This window comes from Diorhabda carinulata, chromosome 4 (assembly GCF_026250575.1).
Source record: "Diorhabda carinulata isolate Delta chromosome 4, icDioCari1.1, whole genome shotgun sequence".
NCBI lineage: Eukaryota > Metazoa > Arthropoda > Insecta > Coleoptera > Chrysomelidae > Diorhabda > Diorhabda carinulata.
The window spans coordinates 21,334,066-21,353,298 of NC_079463.1; positions in this window are offsets into that span (position 1 = coordinate 21,334,066).

Consider the following 19,233-nt stretch of genomic DNA (forward strand, 5'->3'; position numbering starts at 1 on the left):
CAGAACGGATATTGCACAATTCCGGGTGTCCCAAAGGATGATAGAATTTTAATAATTGATTTTTCAACCGCAAAAATTCAACCCAGTTTCCCGCTTAATCTCATTTCGGTCTCTCTAGCTCTGGCTGTGTCACGTAAAGGGTTATATTACAGATATTTATATGTAATGAGCTGACTGGTACAGGGACGGAACAAGTATCGATGTATTTCATAAATTAATATCTCTCTTCGAACGAATTCCACGTTCATTATGCCAAAAAGGATCCAATGGACGGTAGATACGTGAATTAGACAAAAGGTACCCACTTTTCGAACAATACATCCAGGCACTGTGATCTCTGATGATGGAGAAGAGCAAAAAGAAAGAGGATGAGTTCAAAAATACCAATTACGATGATTGGAGAACGAACTGCGCATTCATTAAGCCAAAAAGGATCAGATGTACTGTGAAAATTATCTAGAATCCCTAGTCCTGGGGGTTTTTCCGTTCTACGTGAAAAACGCAGAGAAATCCTTGAAAGAAATAGCTGAGCATCTACAAATCTTGCGCGCCATAAACCACGTTCCAAAAGTAGTGGCAAAAACCAAATTTTGTTTGATATGCCGAGCTAATCCAAAACCCAAAAGGCTACGTTTGATAAACAGAGTCCAAAACACAACCAGAAGTATAGACAACTTTTTATATTTATTTATATCTCTATCTGCTACAACGGCCAACAAGTTTGTGTGGGTCTCATAATATGCTTGTAGCCAAAAAAAAATAAAGGACAGTCTTTTAGCGAAAATTGTTCAAGAAACTAGACTATCGATCTTCCTATTATCATACTAGATGGTTAATCAAATAAAAGAGAAACGCTAGAAACACCTTTCCGATCAGAAAACTGGGAACCACAACCAAAACCCTCTTCATATTCAGAGTGGTTCAATTTTAACAAACTCTAAGGTTGTTCTGTATCTGAAGATAGATAAATTTACGAATTTCGAATAGTTAGTCCGATTCCGCCCCTGTTAAGAAGCTGCGGGATGTAATTTCCAGTTATAATATGCACGTAGAGGGGCACCTTTTAATATAGCAGAAAATAACAGTGTCAAATATTATTAAACGCGCTCGCTTTTAGGAAGACACAAGTTTTTGGACAAAGATATATATATATATATATATATATATATATATATATATATATATATATATATATATATATATATATATACTTTTCGCAAACAATGGAGAATGTGCACAGGAAATTGTCGTCGAGCTCTTTTAGAAAAAGTCTTCCATTGCACATCATATACTGAATAAAGTTGAAATAACTTAATCAGACTTTGAAATATAAAAATAGAAGACAATATTTGCGTTACCCATAGATTATCCTAGCCCCTAACTTCAAATCGATTTAGATATATCAAAAAATAAAGCAGAGCTTGTAAATTCTTGCTTTGAACAATGAAACTTGCTTATTAATGTGAATCGGAGGACTAGGTATGAAATATTTCCAAAGTTTTGCACAAAAAATTAAAGTGAAAATATATATGTTAATAGCGAAGGATTTTTATCGCTTGACAAAAATCTTGTAAGCTGTTTTGGTTCAATATGACGATTGGAGGTAATTAACCTCCATAACTTCCATAGCAAGATGCATCTCACAAGAATTATAGAACCTCAAAGTAAGACTCAATACTATTGACTGTCAGACAGAGTGTTAAATCAAAATTATCTGTACACCGATTATTTTCGTCAAGATATTCACTTCCAGAAAAAAATTCTTTATACTGATGAGGTTTTTCTCACTCGTATATTAGATATTAGAAATATGCATAATGATTCCGTTCCTTCCCTACTTTTCGCTTTCGTTTTCCAGTACCGAACTCCCCTCCCTATTAGATCTTCCATTACCTCTGTCTACCATCATTTCCTTGGTCTTCGTTTTTACCTTGTTCTATGTCAAACATTTTTTCTGTTGCTCTAAAATCTGGCATTTCCTTCCTTTTTGTTCCTGCCTTTCCGGAGATTTTTGGGGATCTTATAATTGCAGTCAAAGCTCCCAACTGTTAACTCCCCCTCGTCATTCTCGCAATTTAGTACACAAATAAATTACCCCCAATCGACATTTTAAAAGGCTCCCCTACACGCTTCTGTTGTGTGAAAATTTTTTTTTAACCAATGTAATTTTTGTTCACACAACGTTTTAATTTCGTGGTATGATTTTTTAATAAGACTAACCCTCGTAACCATATTGACTCAGTCACAATGGCGGACGCGAGCAGGAAGTTCTGAAAAGGAGTCCCCTGGAGGATTTACCGGTGTAGAAGATATCGTCGTTAATGATGCCGGATCAAATATGTTTTGTTGAGTGAGAGAGTGAAGTACGAGGGAGTTGTATCTGCCCGTTGTAGAGATGGAAATAGAACGAGTGTTGCAGAATAATTGGAGAGTGCTCGACTTTATTTTTCGAGTTAATTTTTTTCAGTCACGAATATGAATTCTGACCACGGAATCAGAATATGCAATTCTGAGATTTTTAAAATGATATTCGTCCGAATTTTTGAACGTTTCCAGCTCCATTAATAAAATTATTAAAGAACAATTATTCTCCATGAAAAGTACGTTTTATACGATGTATTTTCAAAAATATAAATTATAGTAAAACTTTTGCAAGCTTTTGGATCCATTCCGATTGAGGTACCTCTAAAAATATCATTTGAACGCATCAACTGCTTCTTGTGTGGGTGTAGAAAAACGTTGACCTCTCCAAACAAGGACTGTTTGGAGGATTTCCTTTTTTGTTTGATCTGATGAGTGAAAGCTCGCTTTGTGGTGGTGGAGAATGATTCGTCTTCCACGATTGGTTTCCCTGATCTTTTCTGGCAAAGAAATGATGATGTACCATTCAAAATTGACCTTTCCACGTTCCTCTAGTGGATTGGTGACAATGTCCAGTTATTCCAAAGAAACAGACTACCATTTGCTTCGAAGTGCTTTATGCTGGATTTGGTTCATCTTTTAGAGGGCATCTAACGTGAGCAAATATTTTGACAAAGCCAAAGGTTCATGCAATATTGAATGAATGCAATATCAATTTACGTACAGCCAATTTTGGACGACCATAACGAAATTCATCTTGATCTTCATGATTAGATTAGAAAAACCAGTAAAAAACGATGCTCGAGATGGTGTTTCATGTCCAAAAATTGAAATCTCCTTTATTTTGGACACTACTGCACGAAAACGTTCAATTTTTGGACCAAGAGGAATGTTTCAAGTTTCTACAAACTAGCATTCGTATGACACCAAGTTCTAAGTACGTTCCCCATTTAAAATGTCAAACTTTATGATTGCAATGACAAATTTGACGTATTCGTTGCCATATCTCAAAACTTGTAGCAGCACTTATACCTTTGCACAAAGAAGGAGATAAAGATCAAACATCTAATTCCTTTCCACGTTATCTAAGATCATAGAAAGATTGGTCAAAAAGAGTTGTTCATCATTTCTGTTCAAATTTAAAGTAACCACCTATTAAATTGGGTTTTTAAGCAACAAATGCAAAAATGATGCTCTATTCTTCCTGCTTAATAATTTCTAGCCTCAACATCCACCACTTCACTACAACAAATTTTAGTTTTATGGTTCCAGTGGAACACCTCTTGAATGGTTCAAGTCATACCTTACCAATAAAACGATGACTTTTTGCAACCGAATAGAATGTGGAGCAAGTAGAATCCATACTACTAGCTCCAGCGCTTTGGTGACCTTTGAAATACAATAATTCCACCTGGAGCAAGTGGAGCATACTACGAAACCTGAACGTCAAGCAACTATAGATTATCGATTAATTGTTATAAATCCACCACTCAGATATCCATTAAACATCACTTATCACACATTAGACTCGCTGAATTCTTTTTAACGAGAATTCGATATGTGATAGACTGAGATAGGAAAAATTTTCCTCTGCAGAATTAGAATTGCACTAGAAGATGAGGTGAGGATTCAAATGAAAAAAACAAAATAAAAAACGGCGCGTGTGATAATTTTTTTATTTAAATAACCGGGTATAGTTTCGGCTGTATTATTTCCAGTTGTCGGCCATTTTGTTGATGAATGGGTTCACCAGGTTACAGGAAACCCACGAAAAATGCGGGCAATCAACAAGGTGGGACTTGGGAGAGGTTTTTACCTAAAGGCAATGGGCAAAATGGTCAAGAGAAGCTAAGAGGTCTTCGTAGACCGGAGCTAGCAGCCGAAGAGGGGATAGGTAAGTTTTCTCTTATTCTTCTAGGAAAGGTACCATCGAGAAGATTCTTTTGGCGAAGGAATTGTTTGATTCGACGCTTTGAATCACGTTTGGAGGCATTTAGAAGGCTCGAAATGGAGGTTAGGCTAAATCAGCGCTTATATTGGCAGTACCTTAGATCGATTGTTCGCAAAAGTCTTCTGAGAAGATGCTTGGATAAGGTGCAGTATGAAATAAGGATGGGACCTTCTTCAAGGTGTGATGAGGGGCTGAAGTACCAAACTTATAAATGATGTATATAGTAGGGGTAAATGGTTGAGACTAGCAATTTTGACACTAATGGATCGATCCGTAAGATATAAATATACACACGAGATCCAACGGTCGGAATTTGTACCGAAATTTATCAGAGCTCTGTATATAAAAAAGAAACAAAGTCTCTGCTTCAATATCTTGTCTCATTTCGTGGCTCACTAACTGTACTGTGTAGTTTCCATGAAAATTATTTGCATACATTAAAGCAATTAAACCAAGGGGAAGTGAAGAAAACAACGACACCCTCGAGATTCCATTATAAGTTTACTGAAGGAAACATTTGCATTACGATTTATTAAAGGTTGAAATTTAGTATCTTGGATAGCAAGATAAAAATATATGAAACAGAAAAAGATACAATTCTACGTAAAATATTCTTCTTTAAAATCATAGAGTTGATATTAAAAAAGCGGGATACAGACTGCTGAAAGCGACAGAGTCGAATGGTGGTAGAGACAAAGATGAAGATCAACAAGTTTTGAGTCTAAAGGCTAATAGAGAGAGATGAAAATAGTAAACCATTAACTTGTTGAAGCTTATGGATAGGCCCAAACGATTTTAAATCGACGCCACCGCAGTCTTAAAGAGAAACACAAAATGAATGGAGCTAAAGAAAGCAAAACAATAAATTTATCATTTTTATAAGTAATTTATTTGATTTTGTCGTCGATATGTGAAAATAGATGAAACATGGATCCATCACTTCACTCTGGAATCAAAACGATCATCATCTGAGTGGACTACAGACGTTGAAGGCACAACAGTCAGCTGGCAAGGTTATGGCTTCAGTATTTCGGGATTTATATGGAATAATGTACATCGACTATCTCCAAAAGGAAGAGACGATCAATAATGGATACTACTTGACAATGCACAAGTCGATGGAAACGATGGTTAAATTGAAATGACACTGAATTGCTTCCTCATCCATCCCATAGTTCGGATTTAGTCACCAGTGATCGCTGACATCAAAAAAATGTTCCGCGATAAGAAATGAATCTCAAATGACAAAACTACTACCTATTTTGTGGCTGAAGACAAATTCTTCTACAACAACGGCATCGAGAAGTTAAAGAAGCGTTTGAAGGAGATTAGATTGATGAATAAACTTGATTTTTGGTAAAAAAAATGTTTTTTTCTTAGTTAGTCACATGATTTATTCAGTGACGTTTTCTTGGAATTGAAATTCTCGAAAGAAAATACGATAAACAACAATGAGTTGTCTCGATACAATACTAAAAGACTTCGGTGGTAATATTCGAATGAAAACCAAAATAATGTTCGAATGAATGGAAAAACAAACCTCCTAATTGAATTTTCTCTTACCCTCACTTTCACTCCACTTTTCAGCAAATATTTATTCTACTTCAAGCCTTATTGATATTAAAAATTCATTTATACGATTCTGCTGTTCAATTTCTGTACTCCGTCCTCTCTTTTTTGAACTGCAGCCTCCAACATTTTCTCCTATTATTATTTTAGTCAGTTGGGATTCCACAAGTCGAACCATTGAAGTACAGACGCGGTATCTTTGAAGGATTTTTCAATTATGTAAGAAATCAAACATTCATAAACGGTTTTTATTATTTCATTCCCTTATTTAGATAAAACTAACAAAGAAACCAGTTTTCCAATAAACTCTTTGTATTTTCGGATATTTAAATTTAACTTTTACACTCAAAGATCAGCTCTGCACATTCATATGTTGCAGAATATTATTCCACAAATAAAACATCGAGTCGATTCGCTTTGACCTTCTCCAATAATTGCTCTACATCCAACTTACAACCGTTCCATCTGTGACAATTTCCAGTATCTTTTCAGGAAAAAATTCGGCATCATATATCTCCACATCTGTTTCAGAACAATGTAGAGAGCTGGAAGACTCAGAATCTTGTTGAGAATAACTGGTTTTTCTGACGAAGAATCAGAGTCTGCCATTTCACTTCAAGTTGATTTTACGTCCAGGTGTTTTAGAGTTCAATTGACTCGAACAAACGTCCTTAAGATAGCTTCACCTAGGAAAACAAACGGCTCCTTCAGGATGATGGTTGAAGGATAGAGGCGAAGGGTTCTAATAACAAAAAATTTCAATTTCAAGGAATGAAGGGTCGACTTACATAGTTGAAGATCAGTTGAGGCACAAAAAGGAAAATTGTTAATGGTTACTCATGCCTCTAGGACCGTATCGGCAGATGTTGTCCAGGTTATAGCAGGATTTCCTCCCATAGATCTTCTGGTAGCCCAGAAAGGCTTCGTATATAAAAGAGAAAGAACTCATAAAAAGTGGCAGGAGATGTATAGATTGGACACTAAGACCTAGTGGACTAAGCCATTAGAAGGTGTATAAACTATAAGCACAGAACCGCCACTTACTACATTACACAGGTTCTTAAAGGACGTGGATCTTTTGGTACCGTAACAAAAAGGATCCAGTAAAAAACGGATGATCTGTGGATCCATGTGTTGTACAAATGTGCACGGTGGAGTAGGGAGAAAACTGCTGTCCAGGTGATAGCAGGATTTCGTCCCATGTGATTTTTTTGAAAATTTCCAGTATCTTATCATGTTTTCCATTAATGAATACTTTTTTGAAAATCTGAAACACATATATAAACGTCCTGATCCATATCTCTACATCTTGGAACCAGCTTTTTAACTCGATAAAATTTTGTAATATACACTACCGGTCAAAGGTTTAAATTTGCAAAAAAAATACCCTGTATTAATAAGGAAATTCGATTCAGTTTGTTCGAGAAATTTTTTTGTTTCATTTCCCTTATTGTGACACTACAGAAAAGCAAACATCATAAAGTTTTCAAAGATAATTTTGTCGAATTCACATCTCCGGGGAAAACTTTTTTTTGTTATCGAACATAATGGAAAAGTTTTCCATATTTTTCCTAAGGGATAATTGTGTGAGTTTCTCCGGTTGAATATATCGAATATTTCTTTGTCTGACATAATATTTGTATATCTACAGGAAAAGTGAAAAAATAATAAGCTGCTCCATCGATTTTTCAGTCCAGTTCAGATTAGACAATCTGTACTGAGCAGGGCAATCAATATCCTCAAAAAATCACTATGGGAATGAAATTGGTTAAATATATGATAGATTGGAGCAAGAAGAATAAAATATAGGAAAAATAACAATTAATGTGGACTAACAAATACCATTTCAATCACCCAGGACAAGAGTAGAAAGGTAAAGGATGACTAGGAAGACGATCCAAACTGGAACTGAAGAATAGGCTTTATCTCATCAGGTCTTATCCCCATCATTCTAGGAACGTGGGGAGACCCAGATACCCAGAGACCCAGAAGACCCAGAAGACCCAGAGGCCCAGAGAGCTCCAGAGATCCAAGAGTTGGATCATGACTATCGGTGGAGGGATCTGATAATCGGAAAGATCTCTAGCAGTAACTGGATCCACACTAAGCCTTGGAATTGGTGAGAGCGAGCAACAGAAAAAACTTAGGAAGAGAAACGGTAGATGGATGGAAACTCGTTCTTTCAGGAATTTGGTATAAGGACTAGACCTACAACTCAGGAATACTCTGTGATTAATCCTGAAGAGGCAATCAATAAGCGACACTTGGTAGTTAAGGACCCATCAAAGTTATACGAAAAAAAAGAAGATTGAAGATATCTTGAGCAAATGGATCCTGTCGTTTTTGACTCTAATGAGTTAGCTAAGGATTCACCTCTTCTGATTGCCGCGATAAACCCATACCCAACGCGAAGAATCGAAGAAATGGAATGAGTGAAGTGCATGGAATCGCCATAAAGAGAAAAATAGGCAGATACTTCCCTAAACTCATGGGAGTGAGAAAAAGAGCGAGTAGCGAAGAAACCTGATAATCTTCTTGAAAGAAATTGGTGTAAGGAAGCTCTTCATGGAGCATATCGTTCTTGTAGAGATATATTTTGGATCTTGGTCATTCCATTAACATAGTTATCTATCTTAACAGCTCTATCTGATAACAACATTCCATTTCATGTATAGATTCAACTGTAGCTCTTAAGGTTTCCTTCGTAGAATGTTCATAGTTATAGTTATTCTTCATTAAGCTGATTCGCATGTGGTAATGATGCCAAATCACGTGACGCGCTAAAAGAAAAGCACCTAAAGAAGCAAAGATCTCCTCTTGAATGTTAGACTCAAAAATTCTATAATCAAAATTGTAGAATTGCATCTTCTATTTTGTTCTAATGATTCAAACTCTCACGAGGGGTCTCCTAAGGCTCTAGAGGCAAATATTCGCGAGCTGTGGTTGCAGGAGTGCTAGCCATACACACCTATTTTATATTGACGAAGCGGGGCAACAGACAAACGAGATTGGTGAAGGCGTTTCCTCGAATAGCTTCGTGAAGATTTTAGATCCAGTTTGAGAATTCCGTAGGACACAAAAATATAATTTGCGCAGTCAGTAGGATTAAAAGTTTGTGAACGCAGCTTTTTTGGGGTGTACATGAGTTTGAAAAATGACTTATGATACAAAAATTATTCTAGAAGTAACCAAGTAATTAAATAGCTAAAAAAGTTATATTGGACAAGATGAAAGTCTCTCACGAAATGCACGCATTTGTAATTAACTCTTCACTAATTTTAGAAACTTTCTTGGTTACTATTTTCTCGGAAATTTGATAAATAACATTTTGCGACACTTTTATCGTGGTTTCCGCATTTTAAGCGCTCGCGAAATCATAAGCGGACGCGATTTTTCCGAATTCTATCAATTTACAATTAAAAACTATCCATAACACTATTTATCTTTATAATAAAACAATCAAAAAATGAAATTAATCAGCTGCTTTTTTTGAGAATAGAAAAAACAAGTAAGAAAACAACATTAATAGTATGCCATTAGATAGAAGTTAAATTTTTGATCCAATATGGAAGGAATACAAACAACAAGACTAGTCAACAGTGTTGTTTTTACTTATATTGATGTTGTAGATCATGATAATAAAATTTCTTTTTCTTTTCTCCATCCCTAAAGTTCTGCCGCTGATCATGTCTTTGTAGAAATGTTAAAGAAACCACGTAGCAAAGGTGTCTTAAAAGATAATGATTAATTTTCTGTCAAAAGTTGCGCGAGATATAAATCTCCGCAAAAGTTTGAGTGTGGTACGCTTTCTCTTTAGAATTATCTCTTCAAAATGGGCTGCTAGGTTGAATTCGTAAAAGGAAAATTCTTGGTTTTGATCATTCATGTTTTAACAGGATAAAGTTAACTCTAATTAAAACATTTAATAACCTTAATATAACAAAATATTTGATAATGACGAAATTAGAGGCCGATTTGACTTTCCGTTTACCGTTACCAATAACTTTTCCAAAAACAAAGACATTAAAACGCATAAGATCATTCATAGTTGCCGTTTGACATCGCCGTTTGCCGACATATAATAGAAAAGAGCCAATCATATCCGTTCGCGTTTGTCACGTGAGTTTGACGTATGACGCTAGAGCGTGATGTTGAGGTTATTTCTCTTTCTGTATACACACATCAAAAAGATTTTTAGGTTAACGGCAGCCACGTCAAACTTATAAATAGAGTGTAGAATTCGCTACAAACGTCGAACGGCAAACGTCACCCGCAAACGGCAACGGAAAATGGAAACTGAGGCTAGAAAATCTGATAGTTCTCCTAAGGATAACGACCGCCATTCATGGGTCAGCAAGCTCAAAATGAATCTCTCTGATACACAGACGTTTCGAAGCTAGCGCAAAGAACTGAACTGAGCAATTCTGAACCAAAATGCAAGCTCTCCATACCCTTAGGAATATTACACACCATTTTACAGGTAGAGTTGCTAGCAATAAACAAATGGGCTCAGACGTGTTTGGATAGAAACCTCTCAGATACCTAAGCAGCCTTGAAAGTCTTGCAAGCTATTGAGTGTACATCCAAACTAATGTGGGACTGTAAACAATCTCTAGAAGCACTAGCAAACAAAAACAAATTTCTGGAACCGTTGGTGATATTTATAATGAACACACTGTTCTTCAATGGCGAAAGAATTAGATTGAGTCTTACTGGAGCATCTACTCTATGATAGTTCTGCCCATTTCGCTAAAAGGCTTGAGTATCTTGAAGGAGTTCCTAGGGAAGTAGGACAAGACCTTAATAATACGTTTTTTACGCACTACTGCTTGAAGTATGTTTCTTCATGCACTCAGTGCGTAAAGTAAAGCTCGACGCACTCAAAAGTGGTGAAAAATATTATTTTCGAAGCAAAAATAGTAGAAAATGTTTATTAATATTCAGATCTTCATGCTACGCCCAATCACACAACGAATTCTCAATCTCATTCCAAATTTATCCAAAGTATATCTATCCTACCCAACTTTTTCTTTAAAAAAAATCCTTCGACGTCATTTCCTCATTAAAACACAACAAACTTCAAGGAATAAATTCCTTGAATAGATTATGATTGAGGTTTTTAAACTCGGGTTATTTTCCAAATTGTGAGAAGTTTTCCAGATACGCCTTCTTGTTTATACAAGAACTGATCACTGATTAGGATTTTCATAAGGATAATTAAAAGTTTTCCTTTAGACGGTATCTTGGAAAGACAAAGATCTCATCAACCGACGGCGGTGAGGACCATAAGAACCAAAATAGCTGCTTAAACAAGGACGTAGATGAGATTTTTCGAAAAATAATTTTTTCATTAGATATTAGAATCGACATCAAAGGAATTGATTAGAGAAGCGATTTTTGTCCTACTGAAACTTGGTGTTTCAGAGCGAAGAGTTAAATATAATAATTCTTAGAAGTTTCGCTTGATATATTTGAAAAAAAAGAAAGTACAAAAAAAGGTAAGAGCTAGGAATTTCCAAATAAGATCAAAAAATGGAAATTGCATGTATGTAGGAAAAGAATGCGTTTTGAAAAATGAGATCGAGATCACTGATTACGGTTATTATGACAGAAAAGGTCCATTAGGTACCTAGTGCACAAGGTGGACAACATTTACGTCGCCTATTGGAGTTCCGTGGAAATTCGTTGATTATATACATGATGGCCATGATGCTCAGTCGATTTATATAAACCTGATTTCCAGATACAATAGAAAATATATAAATTCTAACGTTAAAGCTAGAGGGCGTTGTTGTCATATATTTCAAATATAGTTAAATGGAAGCCTTTTAAATTAAAATGAACGTCATATTTGAAATGTCAATATTTTTCATTCTTCAATTTTTGGTATTTCCCTCAGAAATAACATCTCCACATTCAATCTCTGAAGACTTGGTAATCGAAACGCGCGTCAAACAATGTAATTATGAGTGTTTTCATTGTTCTTTTTGACCATGATGAAAAATCAAAATTGGATCAACTTTTAATGATGTAATGACTACAATTTTTTTTTTGTTCAAGTTCATCTTGGGAATGAAGTTTGTACCATCCTCCTGGTTACGATTTCAGTTTAAATATCAGTTAAATAACGCAAAACGCGGTCTCTGCTCTTGAAACAATGCCCTTATTCCGGAAAGAGAGATAGTGAAACGTTATAAAGTGAAAATTACTTACTGAGTAATTTATTAAAACGTAATGACTTTCCTTAGAAGAGGGTCGTTAATCAAAAGAACAAGGACTCGAAAGACATCGCAGCCCTAGTGTCATATACAATGAATTAGATACAAGAAATATTTTAATGAATTGAACAAGAATAGAAAATGGTAAATTTAAATGGAATGTAAGGGAAAATAATCCAGTCAAGTTTGTCCCTAACACGATATAAGTTAAGCCACAATATTCTCAAGATTTAGATTTCAGTGAATGCTTCAAGTGAACAAATACGAGGTTGTTTTAAAATAGATAAATACTTGAAATATTTTCTAGTGAAATCAATAAATTTTTACTTCAGAAACAAACATCGTAGCTTCCGTGAAAGCGATGATTAATTTACTTATCTGAGATATTATTTTAGGTGCTCACCTGGTATAATTGTGAGTTAAAAATTAGTTAACAGTAATTTTGAAGTCGAGGTACGTTTTTGAACTTCTAATTAACTTGATTTAGTTTTGGTTTGATCTCACCATTTTTAAAAATAAATATTCGTTTATTATCTTGGTGGAATCGTCAGTTTTTTTAACAGTCAAATGGTTATACGAGGGGTTTTATTCGTCTAAACACAGTCTAATTTGAAACAAAAATTTACCCTAGTAAAATTTCAAAAAAAATTGATTTTTTGAACTTCTAATTGAATTATAATTAATAAATGACTAATTACAAACTTGATTTGCGAGTGTTATGATCCAAATTACCAGTCGTTGGATAATATACTTTACAAGTATGCAAAAACATGTTTTTGAAAATTATAAAAATAGTCTACGATACGAAAAGTCCCATCAATAACATATAAGACAAAAGTAATTCCGTGGAGGACAAAAGGACATGACGTTGTCGTCCCAGGGTGTCGGAAGCAGGCCTGTTTCAACGGGATATCCGCTAAAAGTTGCCTTTCCGCTCGACGAACTTCTTCTCTTCTTACAGAATTTTTTATTTTATTGATATATTTCTACTTTAAAAATTTATGAGCTTGTCGAAAAGCTGTTCGCCTTTTGTTGTTTATTTTCGTCGTCCTAGTTTCGGAAAGCTTCCCAGAATTAGAAACTTTCATATAATATACGTATCATATACGGAAAGAAGAAGAATCTCGACCCTACTCAAGATGGAAGCAGAGACGTCAAGATAGCAGACATGAAATTTGACTATCAATTCCTTACTTTCAACAACAAAAAAATGTCATATCAGCATATACTAGAGATATACGAAAACTTCAATCAATCTCATTGAATTTTATAGTATGAATTATCATAATACGAGGGCGATGTGATAATAACTTTTCTATGAGGAGATTACTACTTACTACTTATTACTTTTTTAACTGTTTCATCTTCCACATTTTCAGGTGTAGGATGAGGTTCCTTTTGACAACATTTTCTTACTATTTAAACTCGTATTTAAGTATTCTACCCTTTCACAATTCACGTCAAAGAAACTTTAATTGAACTGTCCTCTGAAGTACGTTTAATCTGTTCATAAACGTTATGAGTGTAGTTTGTGCTAGACGACCGAGTTATTTCAAAACCAGACATTCTTAAAGACAGAAAAATGTCCTATGGAAAGTCATAAAAAGAGAAAATTATATAAAATAGCATCTGAAACCGATATTTAAGAAACAACTTTCAGAGGAGACAAACAACATTAAGCTTATCAGGAAAGAAAACTGCTTACGGTACTGAAAATTGGAATAACGTCCGCAAAATTAATTTTCGTCTTAAAAGAGATGAAGTTAATTAAAGTTTTGGAAGATCTTTTCGATGGGAGAACGTTTTGGGTTTGAAAGTTTTTTATCCCTCAGTGCTGTACGAAGCTCCTAGGAAATATATCGAGAAGTAGTTATCATAGAATAATAATTTCAAACAATTTCATAAATAAATTGAAATCTCACATTTACAAGTATTAGAATTTATACTGAAGAACAACTAAATAAAAATAAAAATATGGATAAAGATAAAAGAGAAGCTAAAGAATCAAGAGAAGTTCAAGGCGTTAGGGTTGGAGATCGATATCTCAATAATTTTGACAACAGGTGTGTCGAAATTAGGTACTAGAAAAATCGAGAGGTACTTACCTTTGAACAAATATTATAATTGATAATGAAGAACAACTAATAAAACTATGAATAAAGATAAAAGAGAAGCTGAAGAATCAAATGAATTTCAAGGCGTTAGGGTTGGAGATCGATATCTCAATAATTTTGACAACAGGAATCTCAAAATTTGAAAAAAAAATCAGTGTTTATATAGGTACTAGAAAAACCCAGAGGGATTTATAGCTTTTTACAAGTATTAGAATTTATACTAAAGAACAACTCAAAAAACTATGGATAAAGATAAAAGAGAAGCTAAAGAATCAAATGAAGTTCATTTGGATTGGAGATCTATACCTCAATAATTTTGACAACGAAAGTGTCATAATTTGAAAAAAAATCAGTTTCTTTGTAAAGGTACTAGAAAACCCTAGAGTTACTTACAGCTTTAAACAAATATTAGAATTGATAATGAAGAAAAACTAATAAAACTATGGATAAAGATATAAGAGAAGCTAAAGAATCAAATGAAGTTCAAGAAGTTTGGATTGGAGATTGAAGATCGATAACTGATAATTTTTTTACCACAAATGTGTCAAAGTTTGAGAGAAAATCCAGTTTCTTAACATCAATAATTGTTGCTTACAAAAACCTACTCTTAAATATTAAAAAATTCAATTCATAAATACTAAAAAAATTTGAAAATACATTAGCTTTTTATTGAATCTCAATAATCTCTCTTGCTTATTATCCTAAAAAAGTTATAAATCCGTGGTATTCAGTAAACTTTTCAGAAACACAAAATAGTAATTTCAGTTTCAATACAATGCGCGCTTCAACTCTTTTGAGGTTATCTTTGGTAAATCGCGTGACATATAACTGGCAGCTTTTGATTGGTCTCAAATTGGATTTGTTGCAAATAAAAAGGGTCTAGTTTATTAACCGACCCCTTTGGGCAAAAGCGCGTGCAGACGTCCACCCTTTTCGTCTATATCGATTTCAACCGACGCGAATATTCCGTAGACAATCTGGTGGTACTGAAATTTCATTTTTCCAATTCTTTACTTCAATCGATTTTTTAAATATGCAGTTCATCATAATATAACCTTCAGTTACGAATACATCATCTCTAATTACCGTAAACAAATCGGTGTAGCCGTCGCCAGCAAGTGTAAAATCCCTATTTAATATAAATAATCGAACGCCGCTGTTTGACAGCTTCATTCGTATTACATTCAACTTGGGACTTTACGATTACGTCAAAATGTTTTGCATGTAAGATTGTTAGATATCGGCTGCAACTTTAATTGAATTCGAAATCGCTCGTTATGAAGTCAGATATTAGAAATTTGCGTTTAATTAAGTTAGATCCTAAACGCAAATTCTATTTTAGAGAAACGACCATGTTAAAAGAAAAATCAGAGCTTTATTTGAAAATCATGTAAATAATAAGTACTGGCGTTCGATTTCGAAGCCGCCCTAGATACTATCAATAATTATCTCCATAATAAAGACTTTATAGTTCTGTAACAGCTCACGAGGACAGCCGGTATACAAGATTTTTTTCATTGGTAAAGTCATTTACGGATTCGAAATTATTCATAGAAACATAGAAAAAGAAGTTTCCAAGTTTGCAATATGGGCTTCTGAAGAAAGCATAAAAAAAGCAAATGCAGCAACATTAAATTTGTTACCGGGAAAATCCAAAGAAAGCTAGAAAGAATATAACCAAAATAATATCCGCAGCTTCACAGAAGGTCTAAAAATTTTCTCTATGATCCATTATGGTCCAGATATTCTTAATTAACAAACTAAAATAGACCAGGAAAACTAGACAAAATTTCTAGATCCACTAGAACAGCTCGGATCGAGATTCAATTTTTCGCATTGTCTTCAGAAACGAATTAGAAACAATTTGAGACAACAAATATCGTTGACACGGATAAAAATGTCATTTGGGATAAATGAAATGCTTGTTTCGAATACAACACTTGAAAATCTCGCCGAGAACCTGGGCGGTCACTAAGGGCAGAGGGGGAAGCCTCAAAGGCTAAAATCACAAACTTACGGAATAATCAGAAAAAATAGACGCTCGGGGGTTTCCGAAGGCGTTCCTTCCGAATTTCAACAACCGATAATCTCGTCGAGAACCTAGGCGGTCACTAAGGGCAGAGACGGAAGCCTCAAAGGGTTAAATTACAAATTTACGGAATGACCAGGAAAAATCGACACTCGAGGGCTTCCGGAGGCGTTCCTTCCGAATTTCATCAACTGATATTCTCGCCGAGGGCCCTGGCGGCTCCTAAAAGCAGAGGTGGAAGCCCTAAAGAGTAAAATTACAAATTTACGGAATGACCAGGAAAAATCGGCACTCGGGGGTTTCCGGAGACGTTCCTTCCGAATTTCAACAACTGATAAACGAGAACCTGGGCGATCACTAAGGTAGAATCCGGATGGCCCCTGAGGGCAGAGGGGCAAGCCTCAAAGAGCAAAAGTGGAAGCCCCTAAAGGGTAAAATTACAAACTTACGGAATTACCGGGAAAATTCGGCACTCGGGGGCTTCCGAGGGCGCTCGTTCCAAATTCAAAAATCTCCCCGTGAAAATTGTTTCTTGGAGTTTCCAATACATCACTAGGAGGTGTATTTGAAAATATAAGATTGAAAAAACAATTTTTTTAAAAAATTACGTAATTAAGCAGAACTTTATGTACGATAATCGAATCTATCAACAAATTTTGCATTCCGCAAAGTGTAAACTATCTAAAAAGTGGGGGAAAGTGGGGACCTTGTTATGAAGAAATGCCTATACCAGGGTGGTCCCAGTAGTACTATAGACGCCACGTTGTTAATTTTTTGTTTGGCAACCATCAATAGTGAACTCTGGGTGAGACTACACTTAACAGTAAAAAACGAGGCCGTGTGACCTGCGAAGACCAGCATCTCAGAGGTCGACCAAATAAGGTGACGCCTCCAGAAATGTTGGAAAAAATCAACAAAACGGTACCGGATGACCGTCGTCTGGAAGTGCGCGATTTAGTAGACATATTAACCGGAAATTTCGACATGAAAAATCTGTGCGCAAGATGGATGCCGCGTTTGTTCACAATGGAACAAAAACAGCGTCGAGAAGATGAATGAACCGGTTCCAAAGAAAGTAAAGACCGTTCCATCTGCAGGTAAGATCACGACGTCGGTTCTATCTAACAAGTACCAACTCATATAATTATCTACGTGATTACTGGCGCTTCAAGTGTTCAAAAAATCATTTTATATAGATGAAATCCATCGTGCATCAAATACGCCCTCTAGTGTTGAACTTAAAACTTTAAGGGCCACTGTTTTCATTGATTCGTTCCGGTACTAACAAAAAACTGAGTTAACTATTAACAAAAACCGTCAAAAGTTTCTCTATTATATCATAATTTCTTTTTCGGTATCAGTACACGACCAGACAGACACATTTTACGCTATAGCAATTTCTCTAGGTGTCAGTTTAATATTCATTTCGGAAAGAGAAATTTGCATGGAGTATGTGCATTGCAGCAACTATGACCGTAACAAGGTGTCAGGGATGTTTGGTAGCACGCGAACCTCATGTCACTCAATTATCATGACAACGTCACTTGATTTGTTTTTGTTTTTAGATACGTTGCTTTTGTATTCATTTGAAATGAGTCACGAGATGGAATAATAGCAAAAACTCGTTAAAAATTATTATACTTTATCGTATATATTTAAAAAATTATTATTTTTAATATATCTTTTTTAGAACACGCTGTATATACTCCAACTTTACAAAATAACACCGCAACCATTTCACTAGAGACTCAACTCCCTCGTCGTATAAGAAACACGCAAATGACCCTATAGAGCATCGGTACATCGTCCGCGTCCTATTTGACACCTCATTGACAGTACGCTCACGTGATGACTCTCCGCAAGCGACGACATCTAAGTTAGCTGGGTATACTCTGCGGAGTAGCCAACTAGATATGACATGATTCTCGTAGCGATAAGAAATCTCTAGTAATAAACGATGCATATGGAATGAAGAAGACAATCTCATAGCATTTCGAATTTATTGAAATTACTTTACGCGAAAAACAGGTAGTTGTAACAAAATTTTTAATCTCCTTCAAAAATAATAATATACAGGACGGAATTTCAATTTTAACATTGTATAACGATATCTATATCGATATCAAAGAAAGTTTTATTTGAAACTGTTATGAAAAAACTGTTACTTGAACAGAAAGTTGAATTTAATGTTTCACAATCATTAGAATTGTTTTATGCGATTTTGAATATATATGGAATCAACTATTTATCAAAATCTGACAATTTTTACTTCTCTTTTACTTTAAAAATTTGTTTTTCATAAAACCACAAGTGAAGTTCATATTACGCAATTATTTGATCACTTTCAAAATTTGTTTTATGAAAATAAAAACGCTTCAAAATATGAAATTCGATACATACCTCAACTAAATGAGATATTCATACTAATTACACGTTAATTAATAATTATTATAAAATATTTGTATATAAAGTGCATTTGGAAATATATATAATGCAAATTTACCAAACAATATAATTTCGTGTTAAATAATAATTGAGAAGTGTCACTCAATTTTAGCACAAAATAATTAACTGCATCAATATTCACTATTGACGATTAATTTTAAAACATTTTTATAAGAATGTCCACCTTTTAATCACTAACAACCACTGAAACATTCAACGCGTACTAAATTTTAAAAATGGCTTCCCCCCGCTGTCAATTAATGCGTTATTCAATTGTTGGTTTGATGATTGACCACCCTGTAGAGCCCACGGAATTTGATCACTAATTAATCATTGATAATTAATTGGTTAGAAATATATTATATATCTCTATTAAGATTTTTAAAAATTTTTCATTATCACTTACTTGTTAATTAATTTTCTATCCAACGATATACCATCTCAAGTTTCCCTTATTTTCCAGTTAAGAAATATATTTTTTTGAATTATTGGAAACTATTTTAGAATTGAGTAGAAAACTGTAAGGGAATTAAATTTCCTAGTTTT